The 22634-nt window shown below is 43.9% G+C and overlaps 2 long non-coding RNA genes across 2 annotated transcripts; one reads left to right on the forward strand and one right to left on the reverse strand.

Moving 5' to 3' along the window:
• Positions 1-16705: 16705 nt before the first annotated feature.
• Positions 16706-18175, reverse strand: LOC113298795. Its single transcript, XR_003334391.1, has 3 exons — positions 18103-18175; positions 17460-17605; positions 16706-17345 (listed from the first exon to the last, which is right to left on the reverse strand). It is a non-coding gene; the product is annotated as an uncharacterized LOC113298795 (long non-coding RNA).
• LOC113298794 lies at positions 17833-20659 on the forward strand. The gene is made up of 3 exons (XR_003334390.1): positions 17833-18354; positions 18813-19050; positions 20199-20659. It is a non-coding gene; the product is annotated as an uncharacterized LOC113298794 (long non-coding RNA).
• The last annotated feature ends 1975 nt before the right edge of the window (positions 20660-22634 follow it).

The raw sequence follows: 22634 nt of genomic DNA on the forward strand, positions 1-22634 counted from the left end.
ATTTGCACGTCTCAACACTAAGAGGAAGAATGTGATGAGGAAGCATGCATAGCAACACAATAGTGAGTGTCGAGGAATTTACACGTCCCAACACTAAGAGGAAGAATGTGTTGAGGAAGCATGCCTAGCAACACAGTAGTGAGTGTTGAGGAATTTACACGTCTCAACATTAAGAGGAAGAATGCGTTGAGGAAACATTCATAGCAACACAGTAGTGAGTGTTGAGGAATTTGCACGTCTCAACACTAAGAGGAAGAATGTGTTGAGGAAGCATGCCTAGCAACACAATAGTGAGTGTTGAGGAATTTGCACGTCTCAACACTAATAGGAAGGGTGTGTTGAGGAAGCATGCCTAGCAACACAGTAGTGAGTGTTGAGGAATTTGCACGTCTCAACACTAAGAGGAAGAATGTATCGAGGAAGCATGTCTAGCAATACAGTAGTGAGAGTTGTGGAATTTACACGTCCCAACCTTAAGAGGAAGAATGTGTTGAGGAAGCATGCCTAGCAACACAGTAGTGAGTGTTGAGGAATTTGAACGTCTCAACACTAAGAGGAAGAATGTGTTGAGGAAGAATTCCTAGCAACACAATAGTGAGTGTTGAGGAATTTGCACGTCTCAACACTAAGAGGAAGAATGTGTTGAGGAAGCATGCCTAGCAACATAGTAGTGAGTGTTGAGTAATTTGCACGTCTCAACACTAAGAGGAAGAATGTGTTGAGGAAGCATTCCTAGCAACACAGTAGTGAGTGTTGAGGAATTTGCATGTCTCAACACTAAGAGGAATAATGTGTTGGGGAAGCATGCCTAGCAACACAGTAGTGAGTGTTGAGGAATTTGCATGTCTTAACCCTAAGAGTAAGAATGTGTTGAGAAAGCATGCCCGGCAACACAGTAGTGAGTGTTTAGGAATTTTCACGTCTCAACACTAAGTGGAAGAATGTGTTGAGGAAGCATTCCTAGCAACACATTAGTAAGTGTTGAGGAATTTGCACGTCTCAACACTAAGAGGAAGAATGTATTGAGGAAGCATGCCTAGCAACCTAATAGTGAATGTTGAGGAATTTGCACGTCTCAACACTAAGAGGAAGGATGTGTTGAGGCAGCATGCCTGGTAACACAATAGTGAGTGTTGAGGAATTTACACGTCTCAACACGAATATGAAAGGTGTGTTGAGGAATTTGCACGTCTCAACACTAAAATATTTAAAATTCATTGAATATACCTAAGAGATATAAAACATTTAGTTTAAGGATAGTTACTTAGCTCTGCCTACGCTAGGCATGTCCTTCGCGCATGATTGGGCTTTGGGTATTTTAGGCTCCCACATGAGCGAGCAGCATCAGGTGTTAGTGATGACATCAGGATGATGACGAGTTGATAGACGGACAAAAGTCTCCAGGTCTTTGATGGGATGAAACAAAAGGTGGCCACAACTATGAACCTTTGCTGGCTGCGATCACGATCCTTGACAGGGAGGAGTATGGCGGCTACGACATGATCTTTGGCAGGAAGAAGTGGCGGCTACGTCACGATCCTTGGAAGGAAGAAGTGGCGGCCACGACACGATCCTTGGAAGGAGGGAGGCGTTGAAGCAGCTTCGGCTCTTGGAGAGGACATTGAAGCTTATGGAGCAAAACGCTGAAGCTTCGGCTTCAGATCCTGGAGTAGCTTATGGAGAGAACGCTGAAGCGGGGCGGCTACTGGAGCGAACGTTGAAGCAGAGCCGCTGCTGGAGAACGTTGAAGCGGAGCGACTTCTGGAGAGAACGTTGAAGCGGCTCTTGGAGAGAAACGTCGAAGCGGCTCCTGGAGAAAACTCCAGTGAGGGCGCTATTAATCCTTAACTTCGAAATACGACTTGATACGATATGGCATATGGGAAGACGGCACAAATAGTTCTGGTCGGCAAGTCGTGTTTTTATCCTCATGGGAAAGAATACTCTTCTTCTGTTTGATTTTCCCTTGCAACTCTCAGAGCCTTGATGGTTACAATGTTGAAGTCCGAGCCCGCGTCAATTAGTATGCTGTCAAACTCGACATCCTTCAAGTGAATAGTGGTTAGGAGTCCCCAGTTCCATCTATCAATTGTGCTTTCCAGGAGAGGTTGGGGTTTGGGAACGGCTTCCCTGGATGGAAACAACTGCTTTCCTGATGCAGTATGGTTGAGGGCTGCAAATATGTCTTGACGCTGCGCCTTGGAGAAATACAGAATCTCACATAAATGTTTCATCATAGATTGCACGATTTTGTGGGAGAAGTCACCAGAAATCATGCAACTCCTGACGGGAAGAGGGTCTCTGTGAACTCAGGAGGGTTGCTGATTTTCTTTGCCTCGATTTTGGAGAAGTCATTCCTGATCTTCACGTGTGATGAAATTGGATTGCTGATTCCCTTCTAATGGGTGTTCAAGAGCAACGCGAGACTCTTCATCTATAAACGCGCGTCCTTCTGAAGTGCCTGCGCCGGATGTTAAAAGTATTCCTTGTCAGCTCCATCTGCGTTTGACGTGACTCTTGTGGTGGCCGCTCCGTTAGTGTCTTGAGGAAAATAGGTATCTCTTTCTGAGTTGTAGCCATGTATGTCTGAGCCTTACGAGAACCTTTTGTCTTTCCATCAAATCAAAAGTGGTAAGAGGATACCGGCTTCCTCTGGTTCCTCCAGTCTCTCGTTCTGATGGTGGAGTAGCAGCGGCTCTGGTGACGGTTGGAGGTGTTACACTTGAAGAAACGTTGGGGGTGGCGGCAGCGGCTCTGGTTCTGGTGATCGGAGGTATAACGCCTGAAGGAATATTTTCCGCGCCGCTGGTGTTGACAAGTGGCGTATTAATGCCACTGGAAGGAACGTTAATACCGAGGATGATTTCAGCGCTAGTGTTTTCAGGGTTTGTTGTTGATCCGAACCTGAGTTCTACCATCTTGAGATCGGGATTGAAAAATGAAATTGGAAATTGGAAATTGATATTGCAACCGAGAGATTAATCTCTCACTGTGGTCGCCAATTGTTTATGGGTGAAAACTGCTTCTGCCGGTTTTGGTAAATTCGTGTGTGTGGATTTGAAACGAGTCTAAACCCTAAACAATGCACTGCACGGGAGTACTTTTGATTCGAGATATCAATCTGTACAATCCTAGCCTAAACCAAGAAATGGCCGCTCCAGGCTTGCTTCGGTCACAAAGTGAAGGAGAAGGGTTAGTCTTAAGGAGGGAAGCGAAGAAAGTGTTGAGACCAGAATCATTGATTCTGAAGGTATGGTTGTTTACGAATTGTATCATAAAGTAGAACTGGCTAGCAGAATGGAAAGTTATCAAGTGATTTTTGGATACTGTGTTGTTCTCGGACCAAAACATTTTGTCTGGTGGAAATAGGTGAAACCTATTTATACAAGTCGTAATAAAACGTACCCTGGTCTCGTAGGAAGTGGAAACGATTGAGTAGTGGAAGAGTAGAGTAACGTGTAACGTCAGGAATTATGTTTCCATAATGAAGGATCCGTTTACACCATTACTTCTTGCCATTACTAACCTCCCCGCTTTATGACACTTTCTTGTAACGGGCGTATTGCACGCCGCACGCTGTAAACCGCCAGACCAATACCCTGATGAGTATCCCCTAGTTTGTGACATGTTTGATGTCTCGAGTGTTTTCGTGGAAAACATGTAGCACTTTGATACATGCGGCAAGTTAAAATCAAGAGGCTTGCCGCAGGAAAATAGCATGTGATGCTAGTAGGCTCGTCTTGGTTGGTCTCCTAAAACTTGCCACAAGTCTTCCAGTTCGGTGGCAAACTTAGATGGATGAGATTGCATCTCATGAGGAAGGGTAGCCGTTAATTATGGCTACCTTCTGTTGCCGCCTGATGATGTCACAGTGGCGCTTTTATGTATGCCAGTAGCAGTGCAGCATGGATTTGCATGGGTCGTGCATGCCAGTGGCACGGTGGTGCAAGTGGCACCTGGCGTAGCCATGGCCACTAGATTTAGGCGGCTGGTCACCTAAAACTTTCCACAAGCCTGCCAGCTCGGTGGAGAACTTGGATGGCTGAGATTGCATCCCATGAGGAAGGGTAGCCGTTGACTATGGCTACCTTCTATCGGCGCCTGATAATGGAACAGCGACGCTTTAACGCATGCCAGCGGCAATAGGCATGGCTGGCATAGCTCGTGCATGCCAGTGGCACGGTGGTGCAAGTGGCGCCTGGCGTAGTCGTGGCCACTAGACTTAGGTGACTGGTCACCTAAAAGTTGCCACAAGTCTGTCAGTTCGGTGGCAAACTTGGATGGTTGAGATTGTATCTCATTAGGAAGGGTAGCCGTTGATTATGGCTACCTTCAGTTGGCGCCTGACAACTTTGCCTAAATTAGGGTTTGGCATGTCAAAACCCTAATTAGCGCATAAGGCATGCGGCATGTGACCGTGGATGGATGAGATGATTGACCCAAATTCAATATAAACCATTTGAGTTGGCTAGCCAAGTTGGATGGATGAGTTGATTTACATAAATTTGTGTTAACTCATGAAATTTCGTAATCAGAAAATTCACATGTGGGACCCCCACTAAAATCGTTGTAGAATTCTCATACGAACTCGGATTTTGACGGTCCGCCCCTCCATTCTGATCAGAAAAGAATTTCCTATCTCCCAACGCGGTAATATGTAGTTTTTGAGCTCGTTTAGGAGGTGAAAACAACCCGACAGTAAAACTCAGGAAGAATTCAGGAGGGATTCTGTCAGTTTTCAGCCGTGACCTAGCTCGCCTTTTATGTTGTATCTGTTAGCTCGTTACTCCGATTTATTTGAATTTTTAAAGTTATGCTAGACATCCATACGAAACTTTTGGAATGTAGCTCATACGAAAATTGTTTATCAAACGTTCCCAGTTGTTTGTACAATCTTTGGGAAGCCAACTTGGCATGGTGACCACTGACGCAATTCCACCTCTTTTAATATTGTGGCAGGTTTAGAGCAACCTGATTGGTCAATAAAAAGAGGGGGCCGAAAAGTACGAATTTGGCCACACTTCTGGTGCGTGTGGTAGGTTTAATGCGACCTGATTGATCGATGGGGAATAGGGCCGGCAAGTATGGGCCCAACCACAACTCATGGGAGTGTGGCAGGTTTAAAGAGACCTGATTGGTCGACAAAGGAGTAAGGGCCGGTTGGGTAGCATGGGGCTTGGCCAAGTGGCGCCGGCTGGCATGGCCACGCTTCCTCTCATTGTTGCTCCTACTCCGCGGCTCCTTTATTCTTTGCTTTCTAATTTTGGGTATGACTTTGCACCTACTAATCCATGGAGGATCAATTGCTTAGTATGAGATTGTTGCTACATGCACCAGTCTGGATAAATTTCATGTGAACATATTGAGTTTCTTAATAAATACGCCAGTGGAAAGGTTGAACACTCATCACTTTACATGGCTCCATTTCTTTGCAGAGTGACGACACATTAAATGAGAGGTTTTACAATTTTAACCCTGAACTAAAAACCACCATCAACACCTGTACGCTTACTGGCAAACCCAAACTCAGACCGACTACTTAGGTATGCGTACCCGTATGCGTAGTTGAGTGGTTAAAGTTCTAAAATCGGTTGGCTCATGAACTAATACATTTATATATTAAGGAATGCATTCTTTGCAAACCGTGGTTATAATGTTCATGAATTGATTCGAGTGAATCAAACCGATTTTGCTTCAATTGTGTTCTTGTATACTTCTATGAGAATATAGCAATTGAACAACTCTTTAACTAGTTTCATTTGAGTCATTTGAACTAGTTATGGTTAAGATGAATAAGGTTGATATGAGAGTGTTCATATAGCTAACCTTGGTTAACTACTGTTGAGCCAATATGGTGTACACGTTTAGGTACGGTTACTAAAATCTAAATGAGGGCACATTTCATTTGTGTGTAACAAGCTAAGTTCGATCTAACGGTTGAAAGATACTAGCTTGAATCTAATAATGTTTTAATCTAACGATGAATATTGAATGCTTTGTGTTTGTGGGTGAAAACAGTTTCTGCAGATTTCGGTAATTTCGGGTGTGTGGGTGAGAAACGAGTCTAAACCATAAACAATGTACTGCAAGGGAGTACTTTAGATTCGAGAGATCAATCTGTACAAATCCGGCATAAACCAAGAAATGGCCGTTCCAGACTTGCTCCGGTCACAAAGAGGATGAGAAGGGTTAGTTTTGGGGAGGGAAGCGGAGAGAGTGTTGAGACCAGAATAGTTGATTCTGGAAGAGTAGTTGTTTTGTGACTTGTATCATAAAGTGGGAAGCTAACAGATGGGAAAGATAACAAACGTTTTCTGAGTGTTGTATGCTCCTGACCAGAACTTGTTGTTCGGTGGAAATATGTAATGCCTATTTATACCAGTCGAAGTGAAACGTACTCTGGTCTCATTAAGAAATGAAAAACGGGTGAGTAAATGGGAGGAGGTGGTAACCGGTAACGCTTGGAATTGATTTTCCATAAAAGAAAGCGTTTTACCATTACTCCATGTGTTTACTAACCGCCTCATCCTTATGACACTTTCTTATAACGGGCGTAGTGTATGCCGGACGCTGTAAACCGCCAAATCAATACCCAATGAGCATCCCCCAGTTTGTGACATGTGTTGATGTCTCGAGTGTTTTCGTGGAAAACATATAACATGTTGTTGTTGTCTGGAAAGTTGAGCTTGGGAGACTTGCCGGCTCGGTGGTGACCTTCAACGGTCGAGATTTTGCATCTTAAGAGGAAGGTAGCCGTTGATTATTGCAACCTTTCGTTTGGTAGACAGTGGCATGAAAGTATGATCAGTATGGCTTTAATGAGGCCCAGTTTAGGCGCGGCCAAAAGTTAGGGTTTTGGCTTTGCTTAGACGTGACCAAACTAGGGACAAAGGTTGCCATGCGTTAGCTGGTAACCTTGGACGGCTAAGATCTGCATCTTAGATGAAAAAATGGTCGTTGATTGTTGCAGGCCTTCGTTTTGGTAGCCGCATAGGGAAGGTCGGCATGGTATGGCGCGACAAGGTGGTTGGCATGCCATTGGCACATGTGGCATGGCATGCCTTAGCGTGGCCAAAACTAGGTTTTTGGGCCAAAGGTTACCATGCGTTGTTTGGCGACCTTGGATGGCTAGGATTTGCATCTAGGATGGAAGGGTGGTCGTTGATCGTATCACGCCTTTGTTTTGGTAGCCGCACGAGCAAGGCCGGCATGGTATGGCGCGGAAAGGTGGTTGGCATGCCATTGGCACATGTGGCATGGCATGCCTTGGCGCGGTTTGACCTGGCCAAAACTAGGGTTTTGGCCCAAAGGTTACCATGCGTTGTTTGGCGACCTTGGACGGCTAGGATTTGCATCCAGGATGGAAGGGTGGTCGTTGATCATCGCACGCCTTCGTTTTGGTAGCCGCATGGGGAAGGCCGGCATGGTATGGCGCGACAAGGTGGTTGGCATGCCATTGGCACATGTGGCATGGCATGCCTTGGCGCGGTTTGGCATGGCCAAAACTAGGATTTTGGGCCAAAGGTTACCATGCGTTTTTTGGCGACTTTGGACGGTTAGCATTTGCATCTAGGATGGAAGGGTGGCCGTTGATCGTCGCACACCTTCATTTTGGTAGCCGCATAGGGAAGGCCGTCATGGTGTGGCGCGACAAGGTGGTTGGCATGCTATTGGCACATGTGGCATGGCATGCCTTGGCGTGGCCAAAACTAGGGTTTTGGGCCAAAGGTTACCATGCGTTGTTTGGCGATCTTGGACGGCTAGGATTTGCATCCAGGATGGAAGGGTGGCCGTTGATCACCGCACGCCTTCGTTTTGGTAGCCGCATGGGGAAGGCCGACATGGTGGGGCCAAGGCCAATGACGCGGATGACTTGGCATAGTGGGGCCAAGGGTTTGATACGGACGACTTGGCATGGTGGGGGCAAGGTGTGGTTGGCTTGGCATGCTAGGGCCAAGGGTTTGGCATGACATTGGCGCATGGTTGGGACCAAGGAAAGTCTCGGTTGGCTTCACATGGTGGGGCCAAGGGTTTGGCATGCCATTGGCGCATGGTGCCGCTAGCATGGTTGGGGCCAAGGCAAGGTGCGGTTGGCTTGGCATGGTGGGGCCAAGGGTTTGGCATGCCATTGGCGCATGGTGCGGCTAGCATGGTTGGCATGCCTTGGCACGGAGATGTGGCTGGCATGGTTTGCCATTGGCACAGTGGTGCGGCTGGCATGGTTGTCATGCCTTGGTGTGGAGATGTGGATGACATGGTTTTCCATTGGTAAGTGGTACGGCTGGCATGGTTGGCATGCCTTGGCGTGGAGATGTGGATGGCATGGTTTGCCATTGGCACAGTGGTGCGACGGGCATGGTTGGCATGCCTTGGCATGGAGATGTGTCTGGCATGGTTTGCCATTGGCATATTGGTGCAGCTGGCATGGTTGGCATGCCTTGGCACGGAGATGTGGCTGGCATGGATTGACATTGGCGCAGTGGTGCGGCTGGCATGGTTGGCATGCCTTGGCGTGGATATGTGGCTGGCATGGTTTGCCATTGACACAGTGGTACGGCTGACATGGTTGGCATGCCTTTGCGCGGAGATGTGGCTGGCATGGTTTGCCATTGGCACAGTGGTGCGGCTGGCATGGTTGGCATGCCTTGGCGCGGTTGCATGAGGATTAGGGTTTGGCATAGATGATGTCGGTCAATGTTAAGGGTTCTGCCGTGGAACATGACACATAAAAAAAAAGGTACCCTGGTAATTCTTACGTAGGCATGCTGATCGATTCAATAAATGTGCTAATGGTCATAGTGACATCATATCAGTTATACAATTTTACAATTTTAACCCTAAGTTAAAAACCACCATCAACATTAAGTCCCATGCTTAGCTCGGAACAGGAGCATTGTTGCGAGGTAAGCATAAGATGGTGACGGGCAAGGACAAAAATCGAAACGACAAGTCGTGGAAAGATGGTCAGGAAGGTACGACTAACATTTTTCGAGAGGTAAGGAGAGTCCATGATCCTCGTGTTTGGCGGCCTTGCGTAGATTCTATTCGTGGTGTAGAACGTGAACTGGTAGGGTGATGATCGTCGGCTTAGTCTGTCCATGCATCACCTTGGCCGGGTTAGGGAACATCATGATGTTGTCTTGGAGAGTTGTCGGTGTTGGTGCGGCAAGTCATGGCGCGGACGGATTGGCATGGTGCGGCCAAGGCAATGGCGCAGTTTGGTGAGGTAAAGCATGCGCGGATGGCTTGGCATGTGGGGCCAAGGCATGGCGCGGTCCTGGTGAGGCAAGCATGGCGGACGACTTGGCGTGGTGGGGCCAAGACAATGACGCAGTTTGGTGAGGAAAAGCATGCACGGACGGCTTGGCATTTGGGGCCAAGGAAATGGCGTGGACGGTCTTGGCATGGTAATTGGTCTTCGCGGGCCCGGTTGCCTCTTTTCCTTACTTGACTCAAATAGGAAGTCCTTTCCTTATTCAAACCCCCAAGTATCACGCCTATAAAAGGAGGGTCGGCCTCTCCTTTTACTTCACACCTATATTTTTTTTATTCTGTCCATGTGGTAACAGTAAAGCGGACGAGCGAATCCCAGGTATATCTTCCAACATTTCCTCTTTAACTTGCTTTTCTTGTTTTTTTTTTTTTTTTTTTTTTTTTGTGTTATGCAAACCCTAGCTATAGGCGTATATTTTCGTGAACTTGTAGAAATGTTGTCCTTCTGCGTTGGTATGAATCCTAGCCGTAGGTATTCTTTGCACGAACTTGTAATAACATTTAGGAGTGAATACCGTAGTGATGTTGGCCGCCTCAATTACCGTGCAAAGTAGGCATGCATGAGCTGGTAATTGTCATTCCCTTCCAGGGAAAACCTATCTTCTAGGGTTTACTCCTTTTTCCTGGTGTGACCGTGTGTATGGTTCCCGTGGTGGGGAGCGCCTCCGCGGTCGGGCGCAAATTTCCCGCTGCAGGGTACGGTCTTGGCATGAGGAGGTGATGCAGGGTCTGTCAGTCCCCATTTCTTTGCCTATGCGCATTATGACTTTGAAACAAATTGGCTTGCGTCCAGGATGGATCTCCTGTGTCTGATAAAATAATTTCCATGCACTTTCCGTAATAATTTCTCTTCGTATTGTTCCATTGTAGTTATTTCGAAGGTGGAAGTAACGTGAGAGAATTTTCGTTAGGATGTCATTTGAGAAAAGTTCTGCCGTGCCGAAAGATGTTGGCAATTCCAAGCCAAACATAGATGATGAGTTATTTACAACATCCACCACGATTAGGAGAAATCACACCAAGTATGTGTCGATTCTTCTGACTGGTCCGGAAAGTGAAGGAGAGGCCCGGTCGGTTCGGTCAGGAGGTGTAATAATGTTTTGTCTTCAAAGAAAGAGTATCATGCTTCTCCTATTGACTTTAAAATCTCAGTGAGTCCGTTGCGTCCCTTTGATAAATGGATGCGATTCATGATGAGCCAGGAATGTGTAAAAGCCATTTTGACCAAGGCGCAGATCATTTATGCTGTCGCGGCTTCCGCAGTGATTCAAATTAGGAAAGATATTCCAGTCTTGGTTGATTTTATTTCCAGATGGTGTCCAGATACTCACACGGCCATATGCAGGTGGGGTGAAATGACTATCTCCTTAGAGAGCATGGCCGTGTTGCTGAACCTTCCTGTAATAGGAAACCTCGATGTCAAATTGTCAGTAGATGAAGAAGAAATGCGCGCCGCTCTGGTTGCGAAATCAAAAGGATTCGTTCGGAAAGAAAACGAGACGAGGTGCTTCTATGGCTGGTGGGTGTCTCAGTGGTTTCCCGATGGGTTGGAACCGAATCAGAAGAATAGTACGCTTCATGTCGCGGCGTTCTTGGCTCTTTGGTTATCCAGAGATATTTTCGATGACGGCTCGGGTAAGAAGGAGATAAGACATGAACTTATCAAGTTTGCCATAAAATTGGCAAAAGGTGTCATTCTCCCTATTGGCGGCTTGTTTCTTGGTTCTATGTACACACACTTGGATCAGCTGGTGGAGGACATGTGCGCTTCAAATGGTTACATGAAAGTGGATTCGTATATTGATGTCGCCTTTCTCCAAGCGTGGCTGTGGGATCACTTCGAAAGGTATGCTCAAAAACCATTGGCCGTACTTCCAGAGTCTTGGGGTGGCTCTAGGATACTGCGCTGGTCGAATAGGCGCCCAAATATTGGTTAGAACCTGGTTGGATTCCTTGACAACTCGCACACGGTCAATTTTCGTCCATGGGCTCCGGTGCATGCATCCATAACTCAGATCAGTACCTTTGCTCCTGCTCCGAGCATGTCTTTGTCTTTTGATAAAGAGGATATGAGTGTTAGAGAGATGGTGTTCATGCGAAGCTGCACGCCCGGTTATGTGTCGTCTTTATTTCGAGGATCTTGCAAAGCAGTCTCTTACAATATCGATAGGGCGACTCGGCATATGGGTTTTGACCAAGGGGTCCCACTTGTTCATCGGCCGGTTGTTCCAGAAGTCTCGTTGCCAACTGTTCTCGATGCTACTATTCTTGTGTCGGGTAAAATTCTCCCTTTCCTGCTTGCGGAACGAAATCCATCAACAACCTCCAAATATAAAATATTTTGCAGGATGAGTTTCTCGTTTTCCATGGATTCGTGAATGATGTGGTAGAAAACCGTCGCGATAAGCCTTCTCCTGCGGTTTTAGCGGAGCATCTACTTCTGAGGGATCCTTCTTCGCCCAAGCGAAAATCCGTTAGACCGAATGCAGATAGTCCCCAAGTGAAGGAGCGAAGATCTAAAAGCCGTACAGATGGTTCCCAGTCAGTTTCGACATCCCTATGGACTTTCAGTTCGTCCAATATGCGGGTAAGCGTGATTTTTCTCTTGACTTTGGTTGGATCGTGTATATCCTTGTTTCTTTCCTGAGTATCCGTCTTTGTATCTTTCCTAGGGTCTCAGCAGCGTGAACGCCTTTACCAAACTTGCAAGTAGTCAGAAAACGTCGCTTCTCGAGACGGAGAGTGGCGGTGCTGAGCCTATCTGTGGCGATGGGGAACCCGAGAAGGATGAAAGCTCAGAGTTCAGTGATGGCGAGAGTAGTTCTTCCGACAACAATGCTGAATCTTCCTAGCCAGTCTGAAAGCGAATCAGTGAGTTTCCCGCATGTTTTTTTTTTCCTCTTTGGAAAATATCTAATCCGTGATGTCATAGGGGGAAACCGTTTCTGAAGATGGCCCTGAGACGGAGACTGGTGGTGATACAACTTTGTCTCCAATTGTGGCAGCCGCACCGGGCGAACTTGAAATGGATGTTGATCGAGATTAAAATGTCGTTGTGACTCAGACAATGGAGAGTACTCCAGTGGCCGCAGGTGCAATTGTCGTTAGGAATCCCTTACCGGTTGCTGATGTAGACGCGGGCGCCACTTTCAACCCTCGATACCTGGTTCCTTATCCGGATCATGTGTTGATCGGGGGATTTAGCGTGTCATCCGAACATGCGGCACTATACACCAATATATGGGAAAGCTACGGATATATTTCCACGACCAAGAAGGTTACTAGTCGATTTGCGTTGGTTAAACGTGTGGAGGAAGCTTTGTCTTCGATTGACGACATGTGCAACGTGACCGGTAATAATGTTTCTGGGGATGTAATCTCGAGCTGGAGGTTCCATCGTGACATGTGTGTAAACTTCGAGTTCAATGTTCCTTGGTTCGTTGAAGGTTTCTCTGAGGTTGAAAAGTTGCTGGTCGAAACAGTCGAAGGTCCTTCTGAGGATACGGTGAAAAAGCAATAAGCGGAAGTTGAAAAATTGTCCAGGAAGCTGAAGTTGAAGAGTGCGGCTCTCCAAAGCACGAAAGAGGCTCTTGCTAAGAAGAGCAAGCCATTGTTGAAAAACTTTCCTTGAACGTATTTCTGTCTTCTGAACTTCTTATTTTTAGGTTTTTTTTTTGAAAGGCAAATGAAACGCCTAGTTTATGGTTTTGATTTCCTGGATTTTTGGGTTGATAGAAAAATGTTACCTTGAGGGTTTATGATCATTCTTTTGGAATGAATTGTTTTGGAATGGATTGTTTTGGGAATGATGTTGTCTTGGTTATGATTGCAAGTGACGCAAACATCCCAGGAAAACCATGGAACCGTGAGCGTTGCGTGTCAGTAGATGACATGGGGTGAAACATAAAATGGCTATCGGTTTCATCATTCCCGTGAAAACTTGAAATAGCAAACCATGTATTTTGTCTAGGTAAGACTTACTCGGTTTTTCAGGTCTCCTGATGAAAAGGGAATCTTCCGGGTGTAAGACCGAGTTTTACGGGAGGCACCGCCGTGATTGTGGAAAGTCCCAAGTCGTCTCATCTGATAATAGAGTCGTCTATCCCTGGTTGTATCGTTCGTTTTTAACCTCTAGGCAGTCCCCAGTCATCTCTCGCCATGTCAAGACTGATAATCGGGTCGTCTAGTAACTGAGTCGTCGATCCCTGAGCGGATCGCCTGCTTCTATCACCTTGAGGTCTGGGTCGAAGCATGAGATCGATGGTCGAAAATTGACATTGTAATCGAAATATCAATCTCCCACTGTAGTCGCCAATTGTTTGTGGGTGAAAACGGTTTCTGCTGATTTCGGTAGTTTCGGGCGTGTGGGTGAGAAACTAGTCTAAACCCTAAACAATGTACTGCAAGGGAGTACTTTAGATTCGAGAGATCAATCTGTACAAATCCGTCCTAAACCAAGAAATGGTCGTTCCAGACTTGCTTCGGTCACAAAGAGGAGGAGAAGGGTTGGTTTTGGGGAGGGAAGCGAAGAGAGTATCGAGACCAGAATAGTTGATTTTGGAAGAGTAGTTGTTTTGTGACTTGTATCAGAAAGTGGGAAGCTAACAGATGGGAAAGATAGCAAACGTTTTCTGAGTGTTGTATGCTCCTGACCAGAACTTGTTGTTCGGTGGAAATAGGTAATGCCTATTTATACAAGTCGAAGTGAAACGTACTCTGGTCTCATCAAGAAATGGAAAATGGGTGAGTAAATGGGAGGAGGTGGTAACCGGTAACGCTTGGAATTGATGTTCCATAAAAGAAAGCGTTTCACCATTACTCCCTGTATTTACTAACCGCCTCATCCTTATGACATTTCTTATAACGAGCGTAGTGTACGCCGCACGCTGTAAACCCCCAAACCAATACCCCAATGAGCATCCCCTAGATTGTGACATGTGTTGATGTCTCGAGTGTTTTCATGGAAAACATGTAGCATGTTGTTGTTGTCTGGCAAGTTGAGCTTGGGAGAATTTCCGGCTCTGTGGTGACCTTCAACGGTCGAGATTTTGCATCTTAAGAGGAAGGTAGATGTTGATTACTGCAACCTTTCGTTTGGTAGCTAGTGGCATGAAAGTATGATCAATATGGATTTAATGTGGCCCAGTTTAGGCGCAGCCAAAAGTTAGGGTTTTGGCTTTGTTTAGGAGCGACCAAACTAGGGCCAAAGGTTGCCATGCGTTAGCTAGTAACCTTGGACGGCTAAGATCTGCATCTTAGATGAAAAAGTGGTCGTTGATTGTTGCAAACCTTCGTTTTGGTAGCCGCATAGGGAAAGCCTACATGGTATGGCGCGGTAAGGTGGTTGGCATGCCATTGGCACATTTGGCATGGCATGCCTTGGAGTGGCCAAAACTAGGGTTTTGAGACAAAGGTTACCATGCGTTGTTTGGTGACCTTGGACGGCTAGGATTTGCATCTAGGATGGAAGGCTGGCTGTTGATCGTCGCACGCCTTCGTTTTGGTAGCCGCATGGGGAAGGCCGGCATGGTAAAGCGCGGCAAGGTGGTTGGCATGCCATTGGCACATGTGGCACGACATGCCTTGGCGCGGTTTGGCTTGGACAAAACTAGGGTTTTGGGCCAAAGGTTACCATGCGTTGTTTGGCGACCTTGTACGGCTAGGATTTGCATCCAAGATGGAAGGGTGGTTGTTGATCGTCGAACGCCTTCGTTTTGGTAGCCGCATGGGGAAGGCCGGCATGGTATGGCGCGACAAGGTGGTTGGCATGCCATTGGCACATGTGGCATGGCATGCCTTGGCGCGGTTTGGCGTGGCCAAAACTAGGGTTTTGGGCCAAAGGTTACCATGGGTTGTTTGGCGACCTTGGACAGCTAGGATTTGCATCTAGGACGGAAGGGTGGTCGTTGATCGTCGCACGCCTTCGTTTTGGTACCCGCATAAGGAAGGACGACATGGTGTGGCGCGGCAAGGTGGTTGGCATGCCATTGGCACATGTGGCATAGCATGCATTGGCGCGGTTTGGCGTGGCCAAAACTAGAGTTTTGGGCCAAAGGTTACCATACGTTGTTTGACGACCTTGGACGGCTAGAATTTGCATCCAGGATGGAAGGGTGGCCGTTGATCGTCGCACGCCTTCGTTTTGGTAGCCGCATGGGGAAGGACGGCATGGTGGGGCCAAGGCCAATGGCGCGGATGGCTTGGCATAGTGGGGCCAAGGGTTTGGTACGGACGGCTTGGCATGGTGGGGGCAAGGTGCGGTTGGCTTGGCATGGTGGGGCCAAGGATTTTGCGTGCCATTAGCTCATGGTGCGGCTAGCATGGTTGGGGCCAAGGCAAGGTGCGGTTGGCTTAGCATGGTGGGGCCAAGGGTTTGGCATGCCATTGGCGCATGGTGCGGCTAGCATGGTTGGCATGCCTTGGCGCGGAGATGTGGCTGGCATGGTTTTCCATTGGCACAATGGTGCAGCTGACATGGTTGGCATGCCTTGGCATGGAGATGTGGCTGGCATGGTTTGTTATTGGCACAGTGGTGTAGTGGGCATGGTTGGCATGCCTTGGCGCGGTAGACGTGGATGGCATGGTTTTCCATTGGCACAGTGGTGCGGCTGGCATGGTTGGCATGCCTTGGCGCGGAGATGTGGCTGGCATGGTTTTCCATTGGCACAGTGGTGCGGCTGGCATGGTTGGCATGCCTTGGCGCGGAGATGTGGCTGGCATGGTTTGCTATTGGCACAGTGGTGCGGCTGGCATGGTTGGCATGCCTTGGTGCGGTAGCATGAGAATTAGGGTTTGACATAGATGATGTCGGTCAATGTTAAGGGTTCTGCCGTGGAACATGAAACATAAAAAAAAAAAAAAAGTACCCCGGTGGTTCTTACGTAGGCATGCTGATCGATTCAATAAATGTGATAATGGTCATAGTGACTTCATGTCAGTTGTACGGTTTTACGATTTTAACCCTAAGCTAAAAACCACCATCAACACTTTCAAACCCTGATTTGAAAACTGTATAAAGGAGAACTCTGCCAACTGGAAAACCTAATCCTCACACCTCCTGTGTGATACTAGTTGGATATGCTAAAGCCGATTCTCCTTTAACCTTAGGTTTTTCACGAAACCCTGTAGGTTAACGACTTAAAGACTTCATTGGGATTGTGAAGCCACACCCAACTATTTTCTCTGTAGGTGGCGTTCTGATCTTGTCATGTTCTATCGTATTGAGTACTATCTTCTCTAGGACCGTCAATGGGTCCGGGTCCTCCCGGGTACCATACTACCCGGAACCGGACCCTATTATTTTTCCGGTTCCGGGTCTGGGTTTTAAATTTGTTGGCCCAGAACCGGAACCGATTAAACAGCCGGGTACCCAACGGTTCCGGGTATCAAACGGGTATTTAATGGTCAGTTTTACACTTATACTACTGAATAAAATTGCGCATCACACATTGATAACAATATCCGGTGCACACTAAGTAACATTGTCAAAAAAACACTTGAGAAAAAATATAATGCAAAATACACCAGCATCAACTCTGCCACCTCTCCTTAAACATCTTTAATAACACCACTGGTCGTCTAACCCCAAATATCAGCATTCCCTGAACCAATAGAGATGCTACGAGATGGACTTGCTTCCACCTATGTCCTACTATGAGGGATTTAAGCCAAGGCTGAGAATGAGATGAAGATGTAGCTTGTGTCGAGTGACGATGGTGTCAATGTGTATCTATCTGCTTATAAGAATTCTTTAAATTTGCAACTGGTCACCCCAAACTTCCACACTAGCAAGTAGCAAACTTATTCCAATAAAGAGATAGTATTCTTCTGATGATACTAAGCTTTGTCCACCCAACTCCATCAACAACACTGCTGGTATAGATAAGAAAGTCCCCCTAACAATGATTACTTCCATTCCTTTTGCGTCATAGTGAAACCCATTACTTGGTGTAATGTAACTCAAATGCTGATAACAACAACTTCACATAAATTATCGGAAATCTATAATGTATACGATACATCCTAAGCACATTTACTATTACTGTAACAACTCTAGAGAATTTTTTTTTTTCCTGTAAGATTACCAAATACAACAAGATATCAATAGGGTTGTAGCATAACTCGAAACCAATCTTATAAAATGAAAATTGGGGATGCCAAGTAGGACGAGAATGTAACAACCATACCTGAAGAAATGTTTGTTCATAAGCCTGTTCGATAATTAAACATATCTACCACAATAACAACTGCAGCTCTCGATTCTTCTGCAAAAGTCTTGTCATTTTTGGAGTGTAATCGGCATCAAAAACTAGTGCGCAAGCACTTAGGCATGCTGCATATAAAAGCATTTATGTCTGTAAGCTTTCATTAATCCCAAGACTAGAAAAATGTTCCAATAAATTATAGAACAACCAAAATACGTAGAAAATATGGTATGGAAGAAATAGATCTTCAAGCAAGAACAAGGTCACTGTCGTAGTATATAATTTACTAAAATTTTGACAATTAATTCCACTTCCAAGCATTCAAATATGAAATCTCTAATCAACACTTTATCAAACATATTATGAGCATCACTTATTATTTCACCTCATTTTACATGCGTATCAAATTGAATACCCATTTTCAAACTCTCCCATGAACAAAAATTCAACCCAATAAAATATTTAGTGTTTTATCGGTAACAAAATTAATCTTTATGCAAAAACATAGAATCAACCTTTAACAATAAAACATTAGAATCATTAAGATCAGTAATTCCATTGATCAAATTAACTTTTAAACTGACAACAAAAAGATGTAGCAAAGAAAAAAAATGGAAACCCTTACCTCGATCAACCTTCCACACTTCAGGTACATTTTAAGAAACCCTATATTATAAAAGTCAAAAAGTGACTTTTTTTTGGAGCCGAGATTTTTGGCTTTCGACTTCTGAAAGAAGCTGCTTCTCCTCATTAATTGTGTCCTAATTTTTCCTTCCCTCCACTTTCCTCGGTATCTTCTTCCTTCTTCTTCTTCCCTTTTTTTCAGATTCAGAATAGCTGTGAGAGAAGAATTACAAGCTCTGAAACAAGAACTAGGGTAATTTCTTTTTTTCTTTTTCTCATCAATTATGATTCATAGTAAGATCGATGGTGAATTTTTTCTATGAGATTGATTTGATTCGGTTTTATCATTTATATCTTTCAAAAATATCATCTTTATCTAGTTAATCCTTATCTAAGCATACATAACATGACATAGTTGATGTAGATCTAATTGCAGACATCTTTTTTCGTTGTTAATATGTGTTGGATTTCTTATTTCATTTTTTTTTGTTTGCTAATTTTTTTTACTGATAGTGAAGGATGTAGATATACAAAGGTAGAAATTAAATTGTGGTTTAAGATCTAAAACCCCCTTAAAATCTCTGTCTCTGCATATTCTTTGCTGATTTTTGGTTCCATTGGAGACTTGATGTTAAAATTACTAAACGATGAGGTTTACATGTTTTACATCAATTAGGAGGTATTTATGATATTGTTCTTATTATTTGTTAGATTAATTATGGCTTCAAGTTCAAGCCAAGCTGCAATGCCTTCTTTTGAAGAAGCTAAAGAGGTTCCTGCCAGTTGTCTCTTGTTCATGAATCATTTTTCATAGATCTGAAGATAGTTAAGGTTCAAGCAAGTGGTGAAGATAGGCAATTGGGAGTATTCTCAAAACATGATTGGACTGAGGTTTCATGGAAGCAATCAGGGATCCACAATCAAAGTTCCCCCACCCCCTGAAGATGAGGTTTCACTATTGTTATACTTCATTTTATTCCTACAAAGTTTGGTAGATATCTAGACATAACATGGTATCTAAGATACTTACTGATATCTATAGATGTGATATGATTTCATTTCAATCAGGGGCTAGCTGAAGCCACCCCCAATCAGAAAAAATTAGTTTACTTAGGCTGTAAATAATAGCCTATTTACCTCAAGCCAGATACACATATATTGGATTACAAATGAAAATTCAGTCAAAAACTTGCTTAATTTCATAAAAGAGGACTTGGATTTTTCTCAGTTTTATGATACTATCTCTTAGGATCTGTATGGAGTAATTGAATTAATATATGAATGTTTTATGTTAATCTTTGACGTCAACTGTTTGTGACTATCTAATTAGACGAATTAGATTATGGGGTTGGCCATGAGAATTGAATTGTTGTTGCTAGTATAGATTATTTAAGAATTTTTTACATGATATTGGGAATAAGATCGTTATTTCTTATTAGGTAGTTGTTTATTTAAGAGTTAAGAGATGAAACTGTAGGATTTATTCGCACTTAGTTTGTAGATATCATGGTGTCACAGTTAGTTTTTACACATTCAAGTGAGACAAAGGATTACATAGTTTCTGGACCCTTCCAGTGAAGAGTATGTCCATTTTATTATAGATTGTTGCCATATTGACAGCCCCAAAATTGGCCATTCTTCTGACAATACTAATAGTAGTAAAGTCAAAAGTAACAAGTCTCCATAGATTGATTTCTCCTGTACTAAACTGACATTCCAAAGCAGGTTTCCTCCAAGATGGATTGGTCTCACAAGTATGAATGGATACTTGTTTGTCATGACATTAGTGAATGTAAACTGATTCATTAGTGAATTCAGTTAATGGAAACTTGTTCGTCCCGACACATGTGCCCAATTTTATTTTTTTTGTAAGCATAATTTTTTTTCTAAGCCACCCCATCCTTGGATCTTGGTTCTGCCGCTCATTTCAATTGCTTGAATGTGTTGTTGTCTTCGTGCTTTGAAAAAATATATTAATGTAGGCATAACTTACAGAGGAAATTAATTGTTCCAAACTGCAGGTGTTCGTGTATGTGTATGTGTTGGTCTAGGCACTGTATATAAGTTTTTACTCACTAACTTTTATTATTTGGACAGGAAAATACTATGTGGTAGACTCGGGATACTCTAATATGCTGGGATATTTAGCTCCATATAGAGGAGAGCGGTACCATCTCAATGATTATCAAGCAATCAGGGTACCTTGTAGTGCTAGGGGAAAATTTAACAATGCACACTCGTCGTTCCGTAATGTGATTGAACGGTGTTTTGGTACTCAAAGCTTGCTTTCCTATTTTGAAGATGATGTCGTCTTACAGCTTGCGTAAGCAAAGGAATATCGTTATAGCTTCATGCGCAATACATAAAGAAGACGATGTGATGTGGATTCTTACCAAGATGGGGTTCGCCTAGGCATGTCCATGTATTGCCGTCTTCCATTATGAAAAATGTGTATTAAATTTCGGAATTTTAAACCATCCCATACTAGTACAAGTGCAAAACCATTATGCTTGGTTTTTATGGAATATAAAAGTTTTCTTTTTTAAGGATTACTGCAATATTGTTGTTATTTATGGGTTATATATTTTTCTTTTTAAAGATTACACTGTTGTTCATGAATGACTACAAGGACCATAAGAAAAAGGAAGAGTAGTATGTTTATATACGGAGGAACAAGAACAAACATAAATAGTTTTACAATGATAAAAAAAGAATTGCCTTCTGCTTCAGTTATGTTGCCAAACTTATTTATTGACTTTTTTGCTTAAAAGTCATGCAATTGTCAAACTAGCTTATCTACTTTTTAGTTTCTGAGAAGTTCAGAAGCACTGCTGACTTCTACTTCTGTATCCAAACAGGCTATAAAAAAGAAAAAAGATTAGAAATGGTATGTAAAGATAAAGGAAAGTGAGATTAGCTAGATGAAGAAATCATAGGAGCTTAGTAGTCCCCATGGAAATCCATCCCTTGTAATTTAGGTTCTCATAAAGAGATTTTAATTTGAGACAGAAAGGAAAAGATTTCAGAGAGTGCGATATTCTGCGATATTCACAAGTGAGGCGGAAAAGTGCCGTAACTTATTTTTAGGTTTTAGGCAAAATTATATCGGGTACCCAGGAACCGTGGGTACCCGCCGGGTATACCCATTTAGGACCCGTATCTAATCGGTTCCCTATTGGGTATTACCCGTCGGGTCTTAAAATACTAATGGGTCTGACATTAGGACCCGGAACCAGACCCAAATCAACCGGGTCCGGTACGGGTTCGGGTAAATGGGTACCCATTGACAGCCCTAAGATTCTTCTCTAATATTTGCTCAAGATTGATTCTACGATATGCAAGATAAAAAGTAGTCACAAACATCTTCGTCTCATCGTTTGTGATTCCACAATATCTTGTTTCGCTAGTCGATTAAGATTATTGTGAGGTGATTGATATTTCTAGGCTGTTCTTCGGGAATATAAGTCTGGTATATTAATTAGTTCCTGTTCACCTTGATTCATCAAAAGACGGAACAAAACTCGTAGGTATTTCTGTGGGGGAGAGATTTATCTATTCCAATAGACTTTTCTATGTGAGACAGATTTGTTTATCAAGTCTTCGACTTTGGGTCGTAGAAACTCTTGGCTGTGGGTGAGATCAGCTAAGGGAATCAAGTGTGTAGTATCCTGCTGGGATTCGAGATGTAAGAAGCACAACTGTACCTCGAATCAGTGTGAGATTGATTAGGGTTCAACTACATTCCAGTCTGAAGTTCATTGGTAGTAGGCTAGTGTCTGTATCGTCTTAATATAGTATGGTGTTCAAAGCTACACTAGGTCCCGGGGTTTTTCTGCATTTGCGGTTTTCCTCGTTAACAAAATTCTGGTGTTTGTGTAATTTCTTTTTCGCATTATATTTTTTTATATAATTGAAATATCGCAAGTTGTGCGTTGAGATCAATCAATTTGATAATCCAACCTTTGGTTGTTGATATAAATTGATTGACACTTGAACACTGGTCTTTGGTACCGTTCAAGTTATTTCTCTTCTCAATCGGACTCCCAGATTCCTATTTGCTGATTGCAGATTGAATTGAGAAATTGAGATATAAACTCTTTGATATACTTTTCTCTAGATTGAGTCTGACTGTCTAGTTGGAGTTTGTCTATTCAGATTTGCAAACAAAATATTGGGTATGGTTGTTAGACCCCCGCTTTTTCACTTCGGTTAACTGTTATTGAGCCAACTCAATATACACGTTTAGGTACGGTTAGCCATATCTATATGAAGGTATATTTTCATTTGTGTGTAACAATCGAAGACCATCTAACAGTGGAGATTACTTGTTTTATTATTAAGCAGACTTAGCTTGAATCTTAAATAAGGAGTTCATCTAACGCTGAATATTGAATGCTTTGTTACTAAGCTATCTTAGCTTTGATTCTAAGCAAACCCTGATCTGAAAGACTATATAAGGGAGAACTCTAGCAACTGAAAACCTAATCCCGACACTTTCATGTGTCCTAGTTGCAAACTAGAGTCACTTCTCCT

Source organism: Papaver somniferum, chromosome 7 (assembly GCF_003573695.1).
Source record: "Papaver somniferum cultivar HN1 chromosome 7, ASM357369v1, whole genome shotgun sequence".
NCBI classification, from domain to species: domain Eukaryota; kingdom Viridiplantae; phylum Streptophyta; class Magnoliopsida; order Ranunculales; family Papaveraceae; genus Papaver; species Papaver somniferum.